Raw genomic sequence first — 15,110 nt, forward strand, 5'->3', positions numbered from 1 at the left:
GGAACGCAGCCGCGCAACGAGCAACCGCCCTGGCTATAAATCCAGGGGGGCGAAGCCAAACGGATCCAAGCCTTAGGACAGTCCTGCGCGCAGCCACCCAAGGGACTGAGGCAGCTGCCTCCGCCGCCGCCTTCTCGCAGCAGCAATAGTAGCTGCAACACACCCAGGAAGGTGAGACGCGCGTGGCTTCCCCAGGGTGGAGGTTCGTGGATGCCAAGCTGCCCAGCCCGGCCGAGAGACAGAGAAGAGACCGAGAGAGAAGAGAGGGAGAAATCCGCAGTTGCACAGCCGCTTCCAGCGCATCCTGCCAAGCCTTGCAAGTTTCTCCTCTCGCCTTGTAAGTTTCCTCCTCCTTCCACGCGTCCCTTTCCCCTCCTGCCCTACCAACTCCTGAAATTTGGTTTTTCTTCCTCCTTGCCTGCATGCAAACTGCTGCCTTGGTTGTATTTATTATCATTATTTGTTATCACCGTCCCTGGAGGGAAAGTTTCCACCACCACCCCTTTCATTCTGAGAAAGGCTTTTCCCTCTTGCTTCCCATTTTACACGAGAGAGCTGAAAGTTTTCTGGCATTAGACTCCAACGACGTGATTTCTAAATCTCACAAGCAAATAGGAAATACGTGGGACTCAAGGATGTGTGTGTGTGTGTGTGTGTGGAGCTATAGAACAGGACCTTTTCTTTTCTTTAATGCTTTTTCGAGGATAACTGGCAATCCTGTGATTTTTGTATGCATGCAAAATCATATTTGAGTATAGGCACAAAACTAAGTCCTCTTTTATATACATATAGTTAAGCACATACTTAACCCTACTCTCTTCCACTCAGTCATCAAAGTCAATGGCATTTAAAGATACTTAACCATTGCTAGGATCAGGCATTATTCTTTGGAAAGTTTATTGCTATCACATGACATTTTATTATGCTTTGCCTCAGATACTGAGTTTGTTCCATGCTTCACCAAAAGAGCGATGAAAGTGTATCCGTGGTTTTCCAAACTCTTATAACAGAGTGTGCATGTGGAAGGAATGCCTTGTTTACACTGTACTGAAAGTGCAACTCCCTTAATTACTGCTAAAAGCAATAGTTTTAACAACCAGTCCACAAGGAAGACCGATTGCTTGTTCCAAGGACACCTCTTTGAAACGATGCCACAGATTTATCTGCTTGCAGAAGATTTGTGCACTCACAAGTCCTGTCATGTGAATCCTCTCATATTTCTTGTCAACAGGTCTAAGGCACCATTTAACAGAATCAGTGACAGACCTACCGCAAGCCGACAACTTTCCAGCTTATTTCTAGCAACGTTCCAATTTATTGCTAGCAACTAGTAGAGGCCAAGTCAAGCCATAACTTTGACTTGACAAATCAGTTAAGGGGGACAAACTGGCAAGACCTGTCCTATTTTCCACAACTTTCAAAATAATGTTCCTACTAGGTTTATATTGACTCTAAATTGCCCCTCTTTTTCTGTTAGATTCCTGCTTCCTTACAGAATGAATTTTGTTGGCATCTGTGCAAGGATCAGGATTTAATCATACTTACGGTGCAATCCTAGGCATGTTGGCTTGGAAGTTGAATGCCCCATTGTATTCACTAGGGCTTTAATCTCTGGTGCGTGTGCATAGGATCGTAGCCATAACCCTGTGCATCATAAGCAACTTGGTATAAAGTCTGTATCCTTAGTAAACAAGCATACAAAACCTCAGAGCACATTAAGTCAAAGTTTGTTCTTATGTTAATCTGGTAGCAATGGTTACTGTTGCAGCAGGTCAGGTTTCTACTATGTTGCACAGGGAACTTCTGGGACCAGAGACAGTTTGCATGACAACTCCACATTTCGGACATTACCCAGTGCAGTGTGGGACCTGACCGTGCAAACAGTGAACTGCAAAGCAAGGACCAGCTGTCAGTCGTTGTGAAGTTGCTGTGAAGCCTGAGTATTACAACAGGATGGTCTCTGGTATGTGTCAAGTAGCTTCAATATAAACACTGTGTGCTGTGTGATACGTGCAAATAAATATGCACCAAAGATCAAATGGCATTCCTTTATACCTCTGCCCTTAATCCGAAATTAATAGTGTTGCACCACCAGTGCAGTTGGCAGCAGAATATGTCCCACGACCTTTCGGATGGAGCTGTGACACTCCAACAAGAAGCTGACATTTTATTTTTAAGGCAAGGTTAAGGGGAATGCCTGCAAATAGCAATAATCATGGAGAGATCATTTTAGAATTCTGAAAATGTCCCAGGCAAGATGTTGATACCTTTTTAAGTATGTAGAGTGGAATGTGTGTGGACATCAAAAGGGCTGAAATGGGGAAGGGGTGATGTATCAGGTGAGGGCAATGGCGGAGACTTCATACACTTGCAGACCCGCCAAAACTTCAAATCTGGTCCTGGGGGAGAGAATACCAAAGCAGGTCACATGCAATTCTCAGGCCTGGTCCAGAGGGGATGGGAGAAGAGTTGTGCTTCAGTGGGAGCACAGTCTACACCAGAAGCAACTCATTCCCTTATCCCACCACAGTTGGCATAGAAGCAAAGGAAGGCTGAGTCCTTTCTTCACCTCCCAAGCTACCATGAGGTGGGGACAGGAAAAAGGTTGGGCTTGGGGACAAAAGGCCCTTTAGCATTAGTTCAGTGACTCTGAGCCCCGTTCCCGCCATCTCACCTGCAGTTGCTTAGTGGATGATTCCTTTTGACAAGTTATCTGTGTGCCCAGAGGCCCTTTCTCCACCAGTGCAGCTGTTCTAAGGGACACTATCTCTTTATGCCAGGGGTGGGGGGTTCCTTTTCAGCCGAAGGGTTGTTATCCCTTGCAGAAAACCTTCTGGGACCCATATGTTAGCAGTAGGAAGACATACAGGCACGGCTCCTTCCAAGCAGGCAAGAGGAATCCTGAAAATTCGTGGACACATTCCAGCCAGATAAACTTATTTGGAAGAGGGCACAGAGTAGAACTGGTGAGGAAGGGTGTGGCCTGGGGGGTCAGAGAGAGAGGGGGGGGCTGGATGGCCACATTCCCTCCCCACCCCCCTGCTTTATGTGGAAGGACCATAACTTAGTGGTAGAGAAGCTACTTTGTGTGCGAAAGGTCCCAGATTCATTCCCTGGCAGGTGGTGGGAATGATATCTGTCTACATGCTGCTGCCAGTCCTAGTAGACAATTCTAGGTTAAATGGAAGTAACTATACCATCCAGCTCTGTCAATACTTAAAGAGGCAGGACTGTGTCTTAATCCCTCTTCAGGCAATCGCTAAATCTGTAGAGTTTTTAACATTACATTTTAACATCTGTACTGTTTTTAACATTTGATTGGGAGCCACCCAGAGTGGCTGGGGAAACTCAGCCAGATATATAAATTATTATTATTATTATTATTATTATTATTATTATTATTATTATTTATTATTTATTGAGTCAATGCACAATGGGGGGGCAGGGGGGACAAATGTGCCAGCTTCCCTCCTCCCCCCGTGTCACTATTGTTGGAGAGTGACTGACAGTTGGAGAGTGACTGACAGTTCCTGTGCTGCTGTTGGCTCCCTGCACATTTTAGAACCCTGGAAAACCACGATTCCAAAACTCATGGGGAGACTTCTTGCTTCAGAAGTTTGCCCTCCAACAAATGGTGAGCGAGGAGAATGATGGCGCGCGCACACCCCTGCTGCATCTCCCCTACCTTGCCATCTTTTTAATCTTCACATTTAGTGAATCTTTGACAAGGACACTAAATATCCCCACACGAGCCCAAACTCACCAGTTGGCATTGTATCTGTTGCTTAGGATGTTCTGTAAAGTCAAATTCCAACTTGCTAATATTGGGACAGCCATGTTTTGGGGGAAAGACTGTAATTCAGTATCGGAGCACACAGAAGGTTCCAAGTTAATCTCTGGCATCTCCACTTAGAAGGACCAGGTTACAAGAGATGGGGAAAGGCCTCTACCTGACCCCTTGGAGAGTTGCTGCTATTCGTACAACGTTCTGTTACTTCCACAGATAATACTGTGAATGTGGACTCAGTCCACATTCACCCTGTGATTAGGGATTGATTGTTAAACCACTCTGGAAATTGTAGCTCTAGGGTTCTCCTAACAACTCTCAGCACCCTTAACAAACCACAGCTCCCAGAATTCTTAGAGGGAAGCCATGACTGTTTAAAGTGCTGTCAGAGTGCTCTAAATGTACCGTGTGAATGTGGCATGAGAAGGACAAATAGTCTGACCTAGTATGTTCCTTTATCGTTTGTATTTTATTTGTATAGTATTTCATTTTGTATGAAACCAGCTGTTTAGCTGACATAAGGTCTTCAGGCAGGAATTCTTTCTGGAAGAAAAAGGGTTTTGTGCAACTTGGAAGCTTGCTAGTGTCCTGGTGATCAGCCTAATCCTTCAGCAGGTTTCCTGAAAAGTAAAGCCCATGCAGTTTTTTGGGCCTGCTCCCTAATTAACATGTGCAGGATTGCAGCCTTACTCTTTGGATCCTGAAATCCACAAATTGTGTGGAGGGGGAACATTCCCAAGATAGATTTGATTGCACACACATTTCATATTATCTTTTATCCATCTTATATCCTTTCCTTCCTGCATATTTTAATAACCAGAATTTCTGCAGGATTATTGTTCCTAAGCACAAAACTAAAATCATTTAATGAATTGTTCTGGGGTGGTTTCTAACAGGAGACAGGAATTAGCATTCTAATAGCACATCTTCACAAAGTTTGAATGATGTCCGATTACCACCCATAGCACTAAGACCATTACGTACCTCCTGAGCTCCTTTACTGAAAGGGAGAGAGTCTTTTCAGAAGGTTGGGGATTTGAATAAGCGGCTGACCCATTTTTCTTTCCACTTTAAGAAATCCGACTGGCTGAAATGAAGGTGATCCCTGATAATACACGCTGGTGTATAAAAGTCAAGCAGTAATCAGTGTGGCTTGTCTTGGAAGAGTGTCCCACATTCTGTGTTCGATCTTGCCAAAAATCCTGTTGGCATTGATGGAATTTATGACAGCCTAATGGATCCAGTGGTGTCCAAACTTTTTCCAAAGAGGGCCAGATTTGATGAAGTGAAGAGCTGTGTGGGCTGACCAAAGGGCTGACCAAAGTTGTTGACCCTTTTTTTAGGATTGAAGTTGTTGAGCTGATTTTAGGGTTGGAGTTGTTGAGGTTTTTTTTAGGATTTTACCCCAGGAAATGAACTGCCACAGGGGCCAGATTAAACCGACCACCGGGCCAGATTACGCCCCCCCAAAACAGACATTGGGGGCATGTGGCAAGTGCATTTGCTGTATTGCAGGGTGGAGAAGTGGATCTGGCCCCCAAGCCAGATCCAGAAGTGGCCAAACCTCTGCAAACCACTTTGACAGGTGAATAGGGCCATCCTATCACATCTGGTGATTGTAACTTCCATCCACAGCTGGAAAGGAATAACCAGGAACCAGTGTTCGAAATTAGCCAGTTGCCAGGCACATTTCATATTTCAGTGCCCAGGACTTGCCGATCGTATGGTCGGCGGTTCGAATCCCCGCGGCGGGGTGAGCTCCCGTCTTTCGGTCCCAGCTCCTGCCCACCTAGCAGTTCAAAAGCACCCCTAAGTGCAAGTAGATAAATAGGTACCGCTTTATAGCAGGAAGGTAAACGGCGTTTCCGTGTGCTGCACTGGTGCTGGCTTGCCAGAGCAGCTTCATCACGCTGGCCACGTGAGCCGGAAGTGTCTTCGGACAGCGCTGGCCCCCAACCTCTTAAGTGAGATGGGTGCACAACCCTAGAGTCAGACACGACTGGCCCGTACAGGCAGGGGTACCTTTACCTTTTATTGACTACTTGAGGCCAAGTGAAGATGCCTGGGTGCAAGGATGTTACCTGACATCTCCATCATCTGGAGGTGCGTGCCTGGGGATCATTAGTTTCACACACTAATACCCCATCCTGTAGAATTCTATCAGTTATATTTTATCTGCAAAATTGGGATGAATTTCAGGAATCAAAATGCTTTTTCTGGGCCACCTGAGCAGGAGCAGTGAACAACGTTACAGTTAATTGGTGCAGCTTGTCTTCACTTAATCAAGTGGCTTTTCTTCTTTAAGTTCTCAAAGCTCTTAACCCAGCTCAAGGTTTTCATCTGAACTAGCCGGATGTTTAACTGAGAATCAATCGCAGTCAGTCCGTTGTTTGAAAAATAATACATTAGAGCCGTCTTGCCCCAAAATGGCAGCTAGACATTCCATTTTGGTGACTGTAACCTTGGTTTACCTAGCATTTGGCACCTAGCTTATACGTCTGAGTTTCTAACACTGATGCAGATGGTTTTTTGTGTGAGTTGAAGGACTTTTGGATATCCAGGTCCCAATCCTTATAGGGCTTTAAATGGAGGAGGAAGAGGAAAGAGAAAGTCAGAAAGCGCCAGTATAGGAAACAGAGAGAAAATCTCTGGGTAGGCAGAAGTGTGCTATATTAGATTCAAGGCATCTCCAATTAGCATTTTCTTCAGGGCCACTCTTAAACACAGCAAATCTTATTCTTTGGTCTCCGGTGGCTCTTAGAGCAGCTCTTGGAGATACAGCTAGGGCAATCATTGTGTAAAAACATCAAGCAATTGTCTCTGTGGCTTTGGAGTTACTGAATTTATAGCACTGGGAAGTGTCACGAGAACGTAGATTTTCAGTGAGCAATTATTTCGAAAGCATGTTAAGGGATTGTTTACTCAGTCAAGATTCAGATTGTGATTTAACAGTTCCAGTGTGATGTGTACAGAAGCGAATCATGCCGGAGTCTGTCAGCTGCAATGACTCCTTGCTCTTTACTGCACAGGAGCCTATTCTCTGCATCTGATCACCCTTTACACCTCCCAGGTTCGCAAATTAAAAGGGCAAGCAGGATTACCTTTCCACTTAATTCTATGGAAACACAAAGCAGGAGAAAATCAATCACCATTCACGGGTTGCATTAGCTTGGTTGTGAAGATCATTCTGATGTAAGAAGGGTAGGCAAATGTTAATTTCATTGGTGACTTATTCACAGTACAGATTTATTTAGGTATTTTGCTATATTTTCACCTCACTCATTAATTGAATTCAGCACAGGTAAATAGTCCAAAGAAGTCTGGATTAACTTTTTGGGCAAAGGTCTGATTTCCATGAAGAAAATCTTAGGGAAAGTTGTATTTCCCCAGATTTTTCATGAAAATTGGATAGCACACCCATGTTCTGCAATACATTATATTAATTACTTTTTATTCCATTCACTTTACTGTCCCACCCTCACTTCAGTTCATCATTACAACTACAGTGTGTGGCAAATCTCTGCATTTTATTTTTTCCAATGGGCAATTAAAACCAAGTAATGGGAGTATTTCTGTGGTCAAAAAATGGGAAAGAAAGCTGTAAAACAAAGACATATTTTCTGGGCCAATTTATGCTTTCATTGGTGAGCTAGGATGTATGTTCATCCAATCATCAGTGTACTATAACATACTGGCAAAACTTTTCAGAGTTTTCTGTTTTAAATTCTACAAGCCCTCAGAACAGAAAGCACTGTATAAATGCGTTCCATGAGGCCAGAGTGCCTGTCTAAATCATCACACAAACAGCAAGAACACTGGCAAGCATAACACTTTGTCCATGCAGATAGTCATGCTACTGAAGGGATGAATTTAGGAGTTAGCTGTTGCCATTTTCTGCAGCAGGGATCATTTGTTATTTTTCCTTCGCATAACACTTAACACTTGCCTTTCAGGAAGAGTAGCATTGCCATAATTTGCTTAGATTAGTGTTGAAGAGGGACATGTTGTTTTCTTCACCCTCTTATCCATTTGTATCATATATATTAGATTGTGAGCCTGTGGACAGGGACTAAATTGCAGAAGTGTACACAGCAGCAGTGATTCCCAAACTGTGGACATATGAGAGTGCTCGGGGGGGGGGGGGGAGATAGCTATGTTTTGAAAATTGAAGACACTATGTTAGATGCATCCACCACCTATGCCCATGCTGTAGAGGTGAGGTCCTCTACCACACTGATCCTACCCCTTGTTAATATATGGGCAGCAACAGCATCTCAAGGGAGGACAGATACTAGTCTGGGTTACTCTAGTGCAGGTGCAAAGGCAGAGGCAGTAATTAATTGCCTGCCTGGACCACAGATGTTGCAGGTGGACAACCTCCACATCCTGTCAAAGGAAACAAGAAGAGGCTGCTGACCTTTCTGAAGCTGCATGTGGTTTGGGGTTGCCCAACTGTTGCTGGCCATGAGTTTGCCATGAGTGTTGGGATTAGCTAATGTTGGTCTAGTGAAATCATGGGAGTGTGGTTAGACCAATCCTGGTCTTTCACAATTTAGTCACTTTACATGTGAAATATAAAGCTTAGAGAGAAACTCGGAAAAAGCTGGGATGGGCCTTACCTGTGCTTTAGATTTAAAGCTTTCTTATGCTACCTTAACAGTCATAGATTCCCCATAAAGAATTCTGGAGACTGTACAGTGGTACCTCTGGTTGCGAACGGGATCTGTTCTAGAGGCCCGTTCGCAACATGAAAAGAGCACAACCCGCAGCGGCGCATCTGCGCACATGCGGGTTGTGATTCGCCGTTTCTGCGCATGCGCGTGATGCAATTTTGTGCTTCTGCACGAGCAGCAAAACCCAGAAGTCACCCTTTCTGGTACTTCCAGGTCGCCATGGGACGTAACCTGAAAGAACGTAACATGAAGCGGACGTATCATGAGGTATGACTGTACTTTGTAAAAGGTGCTGAAAGTTCTTAGGAGACTTCCTTTCCCTTCAAGGAGCTACAATTCCCAGAGTTCCCTGGGAAGAGGAATTTGTTATGTACTGAAGTTCTCACCCTGGGCCAGCAGGGGGATACTGTAGATAGTTATGCAAATGAAGGATCGAAAGTGACGTTCAGTGATTGGATAGTTTTAGAAAGTTGTTACAGTAACAAGCAGGCAGACTGAGGCCTTCAGTTCAGTTCTATTCTGGCATCGGAATAAAGAAGAGCTGTTTGAAGAATCGCTGTGTTGTCTGATATGTTCACCCACAACTTAACAGAATTTATTGTTCAGCTGCTCTGAGAATTGTCATGACTGTCCAAAATGGTATGATATTGCTTTAAATGTATGGTGCAGATGAGGCCTAGGATCATCTGGTGCAAGAGCCTAGGCAGAACTAGGCTAGTTTAAAAGCCCAAGCCCAGCCACTTGGCTGAAGCACGAGAAAAACACATTGAAAGGAGGACTTAGGAAAGCATTAGTGGGCCCTGCTAGGCTCCTAGTAGCTGCCCAGGGATGATGTGTGCTAAATCGGTTCAGCAAAGGGATCACAATATATGTTGTTTGGAAAGCATGGTTCCATCCTGTAGCCTTGTTTGGCTGGGTAAAGGAGAGAGCGGGACACAGTTAGACAATGCTAAATGAGCCATCCTGCAATTGTAGAGAGAATGCCTCACCATGGTTCTGGAAGGTATTGAAGAAAGCAAGTCAGGAAAATATACCTCCAGATTTTGTGTATGCCCCCATGCAATAAGTGCAAGAAACATAATTAGCCATGAAGGCATAGAGTTGTGAGGAAGGGAAAGGTCCATATCCCTGGTTCCTGTTGTATATAAATCATCATATTTGCTTGAGAGGAGAAAAGGGAATTGGACTGAATCATTGGTCAAATGATTCACTGATTGCCCAGTCAGGTGGAATAAAAGATTATGACAATGAGCTTTTAGCCACGGAAAAGGGAAAAGCATTAACACTCCTTTGGTTTTCAAACTTCCAGTTCTCCAGGAAGTCCTTCAGCACTTGTTCACCTGCTTCTAAAATTCCTAGGATTCTTTTTTTTTTTAATAATATTTATTGAACATTTTCAAATATAACAGAAAAAAGAAAAAAGAAAAAAGAAAAAAGAAAAACATCCATTTTATAACCTTATTTTCATTAGCATCTTGCCAGGACTTCCCCACCCCACCCCCTCTTGTATTCCAATTCCTTCAAATAGATTCAGCAAGTTCTTACCCCAAATTTTAAACTTATTATAGTTAACCCAATGTTAAGAATGTTTTTCCATCCCCTAAAATCGACCCCGCTCCCTTCCACGAGTTCCCCTCTTTAATATGCAGAACAGATTAAAAGAAAAGAAAATGGAACAAAGAATAAAATATAATTTAACACCCTTTGGATTCCGAATTTCCCTCCCCCCTTTCCCGGTTGCGTTCCCCAATGTCCATCAATGCCTGTTGTCATCCTGGAGATCCCACATCTAGGCCGAAATCCTTCACAAGTCCACTTTGCCGTCTTTTTAATAGTCTTTGCCGTCTTTTTGATCATCTTTAGTTTCAAGCGTCCAATCTTGGAAAAGCTCTATCTCAAAAAGGTCCATTTTTTCCATCCAGATCTCTGTATTTAAGAGTAAAAACTCCAATTTTGTTTCTTTAGACCTTTCAAATCTGGATGTCCCAAATGTTCCCACTTCCAGCTTTGTCCAATTCTTGTTGTTCATGTTGTTCTTATTATGCTCTCTCCTCACTTTCCTCTAGTTTCTTTTCCTGCTCTCCTGCAAAAATGTTCCAATTCCAAAAGCTTCTAAATCCCCTACAGAGGCTTTGTTATTCAGGAGCAAAACTTTACGTCAAGTCCCTTCCATTCTTCAATAGATAAATCTATTGTCTCCTTTAGTGCAGAGACCTCTGTAGACAAAATAGTGTTCCATTTCTGCAGTTTCCCAGGAGATAAAAAGTCCAATTCAAATTCCATGCCAGCAATACTTGTAGTGTCCCACAGCCCCTCTAGAGGGATTATAGTAACTCAGTTTCCTTCCAGATCGCACCCAACAGTCAAAGTAACTTGTTATTCCTTGTTTTAAACAATTTATATCTAATTTGTAACAAATGTAACCGGCAAAGTCCTCATAACAAAGTTCTCTTTTTATTCTTCAAAGCCTCTGTTTCTCCTCTCCCGGCGCTCTCGCGGATCGCTCCCGGTTCCCGGGGGGGGGTTGCATTTTAGCTCACATTCTACTTTTCTCCTCCAGCCCAGTCTTATAATTTTCCATCGTGAAATTAGTGACTTTATCGAAATAAGGTAACACTCGATCTTAGTTGTTAAATCCTTTGCTTTAAATCCTCTACGACAGGGGGGAGACGGACTTCCTTTTTGCACCTCCCCCGCTCACTCCGAATTTAAATTTTTTCCCCCTTTTTAAGTCCAGTTTCCAATTACTCACGGGTTGTTCTTTTTAATCCGAATTTTCAATGGAAGAAGTCAGCGCTCTCCGCCAAATGGCATGCGGCTTCGCTCGGTAGGGGAAGCGGAGGACTCATAGCACCACACACACACCCCCGGCACCCGCTCCGTAGCCTTTAAAAAGGCTCCTTCGCGGGTCGGGGGGCGCAAACGGTGCCCGCCGAGTCACCATGCCCATGGGTTTCAGCGCCCATGGTTTTTGAGGGTCCCCGCGACGCCGACGCGGTAGAACCCAGCCCCTGCCGAGCAGGCTCCCTCCGGAGCTCAGAGGGAGTCCGCCATTCGGTGATGGCGCCAACCCGGAAGCCCCTAAAATTCCTAGGATTCTAAGGTATATCCTCAGTTGCTCACATAAAGGGGTGGGCAAACTAAGGCCTGGGTGCTGGATCTGGCCCAGTTGCCTTCTAAATCCGGACGGTCCAGGATTTTTACATGAGTAGAATGTGTCCTTTTATTTAAAATGCATCTCTGGGTTATTTGTGGGGCATAGGAATTCATATTTTTTTCCCAAAATATAGTCTGGCCCCCCACAAGGTCTGAGGGACAGTGGACTGGCCCCCTGCTGAAAAATTTTGCTGACCCCTGCACATAGGACAGGAACTGTTTTTATATATAGAACTGTAAAGCCCTTTTCAGGTGTTACTTGTGCACAAGACAGTTCCTTGTGGGGTCATACTGCTGTCTCTGCCCCCAACACTGTGTGCCCAGGGCTAGTTTTGCTTCTGATGCCCACATGTTGACTACCGTATTTTTCGCCCCATAGGACGCACTTTTTCCCCTCCAAAAATGAAGGGGAAAAGTGTGTGCGTCCTATGGGGCGAATGCAGGCTTTCGCTGAAGCCTGGAGAGCGAGAGGCATCGGTGCGCACCGACCCCTCTCGCTCTCCAGGCTTCAGGAAGCTATCCGCAAGCCAGCGGGAGTTCCTGCGGGCTCACAAGGCTTGCTGGCAGCAGCCTGCAGCCCCGGCGAGTGTCTGCAAGCCTTGCGCGCCCGGCAGGAGCTCCCACCAGGCGCGCAAGGCTTGGAGCGGCAGCTTGCCGCCCGAAGCACGTGGAGCCCTCCAGAGGGTGCCCCGTGCTTCGGGCAGGCGTGTGCAAGGCTTGGGGCGGCAGCCGTGGCTGGGGGGGGGAATAAATTTTTTTTATTCATTCCCCACCCCAAAAAACGAGGTGCGTCCTATGGGCCGGTGCGCCCTATAGGACGAAAAATATGGTAATTGATATATCCACTTTTAGATATTTCTGTTAAAATGTAAAGCGGTATACAGTAAGTAAAACTGAGGATGCCTCTAGCAACAACAGAAAAAGCAAGAATGAATTTCAAATGTAGAAACCAACCTGAAAACCTGAGAAAACAAGGGAATTCCAGACACCTCGCCTTAAAACTGGCATATGCAAATAATTCCCCACAATTTCTGCACTTACACAGTTTATTCATTTCTAAGAATGAGGATTAATTGAAGAAACACTGCTTCCGTTCAATAAATCTCACAGGGAAGTGATTATAAACCTACACATCTTCACTATTCATCAACACAAATTAATGTGTAATCTGTGGTTGATCATTTGTTAAAACTCGTTATTTGTTAAAACTCATTATTGCCATTTGTAATTTGCCTTTAGTCATTCACTATCTCAATATTTAAATAACTATAGTTTCATAGTCCATGTCACTGTGATTACAAGGTGACAAATTGCAAAGCACTTAATTGTCAGTGGCAAAATGTGAACGGGAGTAAACTGAAGTTGTACAGGCTGCAATCCTATACCCGCTTTCTTGAACTTTATGGAAACTTACTTCTTAGCAGACTTACATATAATTGCATTGCTACGATTTTTCATGGAAGGGCTTTATCTGAAGGAGCATCTCCACCCCCATCGTTCTACCCAGACACTGAGGTCCAGTTCCAAGGGCCTTCTGGTGGTTCCCTCACTGCAAGAAGCCAAGTTACAGGGAACCAGGCAGAGGGTCTTCTCAGTAGTGGCACCCGCCCTGAGGAATGCCACCAGATGTCAAAGAGAACAACAACTACCAGGCTTTTAGAAGACATCTGAAGGCAGCCCTGTTTAGGGAAGCTTTTAATGTTTGATGCATTGCTGTATTTTAATATTTTGTTGGAAGCCGCCCAGAGTGGCTGGGGAAACCCAGCCAGATGGGCGAGGTATAAATAATAAATTTATTTATTTATTTATTTATTTATTTAAACATCAAGAGCTCCAGTCATTAGCCTCCTGCATTGTGCTAGTAGGTAGCTCATTTGGTAGAGCATGAGACTCTTAATATCAGGTTCTAGAGTTGAGCCCCACATTGGGCAACAAATTCCTGCATTGCAGGAGGTTGGACTAGGTGAGTCTTTTGGTCTCTTCCAACTATAATTCTATGGTTCAAATAAACTTATCTGCAAGATGCCCCCAACCTCTTGAATGTTTTTGGCTGATCTACTTCATTACTCTATCTAGAAAATAATTCCAGCTGAGACATATTTGTAGCGATAAAGCAAATGTAGTATATTCTATTTGCTTATCTTCACTGGAGAATTTCATGCTAACAATGTAGCCCACAAACAAGTTATACTGGAGCTTTGGGAAAGAGGTTGATCAAAGCTCCATTCTACACACATAGCACTTGATAACTAAAACGCTTCACACTTAATCCAGAGACATTAAGTCATGCTTTAATCCCATTGAAATAACGGGACAGGATTTAAGTCAGTTGTGACTAGGGATGGGTTTTACTTGCTCTTTCTGTGTTGGATCACACTCTTAGATATCCCAAACTTTCCTCAAAAGCAGAGCAGAGTTCCTTTTTGCTGAAACTGGGGCTAGACTGGGAGTGAGTTTTTAACTTTTAACTGTGTTTCAGTAATGGGGGCAGCTATAAAAGCACTTATCAGCTGCAGTGTATGGAGTAACTGATATTTTGCTGCAACACAAATGTTCCATAAAGCAGGTACAGATACAGCACTAAAAGCTGTTTTTCAAATAACTGTATCTTCTTCTATAAACACTGGCTGGCGAGCGAGTAAAATGAGTTAATACAGTCGTTTCATTATAATGGATCTTCTAGTCTTTTCCTTTTCTTTTAATCCTTTGTAATTCACTTCCAAATTGCACAACCACATATATATGTGTGTGTTTTGTTCAAATCATTTTGAACAAATTAGTGTTTTTTCCAACTAGCAATGAGAGCTGTGCATGGTAGTGATCATTCCTCTGTCCACTGGAAATCCTTCTCGACAGCCTTCTGGCTTATGAGATTTCTTCAGGCATTGTCTCCGTAAGTGTCTTTGTGTGTGGACTTTTGGATTGTTTTTGGTGGGTCTCAATGCTACAGCCTGCCTAGTGTCCTCTCTTTTACCTGCCCCACCTGCTAGCTGTTGCATAGCCATTTCATTGGGCCAGCACCGGCAAGTCCCTGTTTGCTAAGTAAAGTTGGGAGGGGAGTCAGAGAAGTTATGCGGGTGGGACAAGGAAAGGAGGTCTCCCTCCTCAGAAGTGTGGATGAACCCCAAGTCTTCAGTGTCTGCTGTGCCACAAAGCTCACTGGGTGCCATTTCCCACCCTAACCTACCTCACAAGGCTGTTGTGAGGGTGAAAGAAGGGAACATTTATGCTGCTCTGAACTGCTTGAAGGATGTGGATGGATGAATGAATGGATGGATGGATGGAATAAGAGATTGATGCTTTAGCTCCCTTTCAAATGTTGTGTGTAGCATGCTAGAGTATGCCATCCTTAGCCGTAGAGCCTTTAATGCCTGGTGGCACTAACTTTTTCATAGAATCATAGAATCATAGAGTTGGAAGAGACCACAAGGGCCATTGAGTCCAACCCCCTGCCAAGCAGGAAACACCATCAGAGCACTCCTGACATATGGTTG

The 15,110-nt window shown here is 44.2% G+C and overlaps 2 protein-coding genes across 2 annotated transcripts in view; one reads left to right on the forward strand and one right to left on the reverse strand.

The window, feature by feature from the left end:
* CP (ceruloplasmin) overlaps nucleotides 1-15,110 on the reverse strand; it is a 324,621-nt gene that overhangs the window by 37,896 nt on the left and 271,615 nt on the right. The window lies entirely within an intron of this gene.
* Nucleotides 198-15,110, forward strand: part of AGTR1 (angiotensin II receptor type 1) — a 54,601-nt gene continuing 39,688 nt past the window's right edge. The window contains exon 1 of the mRNA XM_081862759.1: nucleotides 198-337. The gene's annotated coding sequence lies outside the window, so the exon portion shown is untranslated. The remainder of the gene's footprint in view (nucleotides 338-15,110) is intronic.

The sequence above is a fragment of the Podarcis erhardii genome (genome assembly GCF_964252035.2).
Source record: "Podarcis erhardii genome assembly, chromosome: 5".
NCBI classification, from domain to species: Eukaryota; Metazoa; Chordata; class Lepidosauria; order Squamata; family Lacertidae; genus Podarcis; species Podarcis erhardii.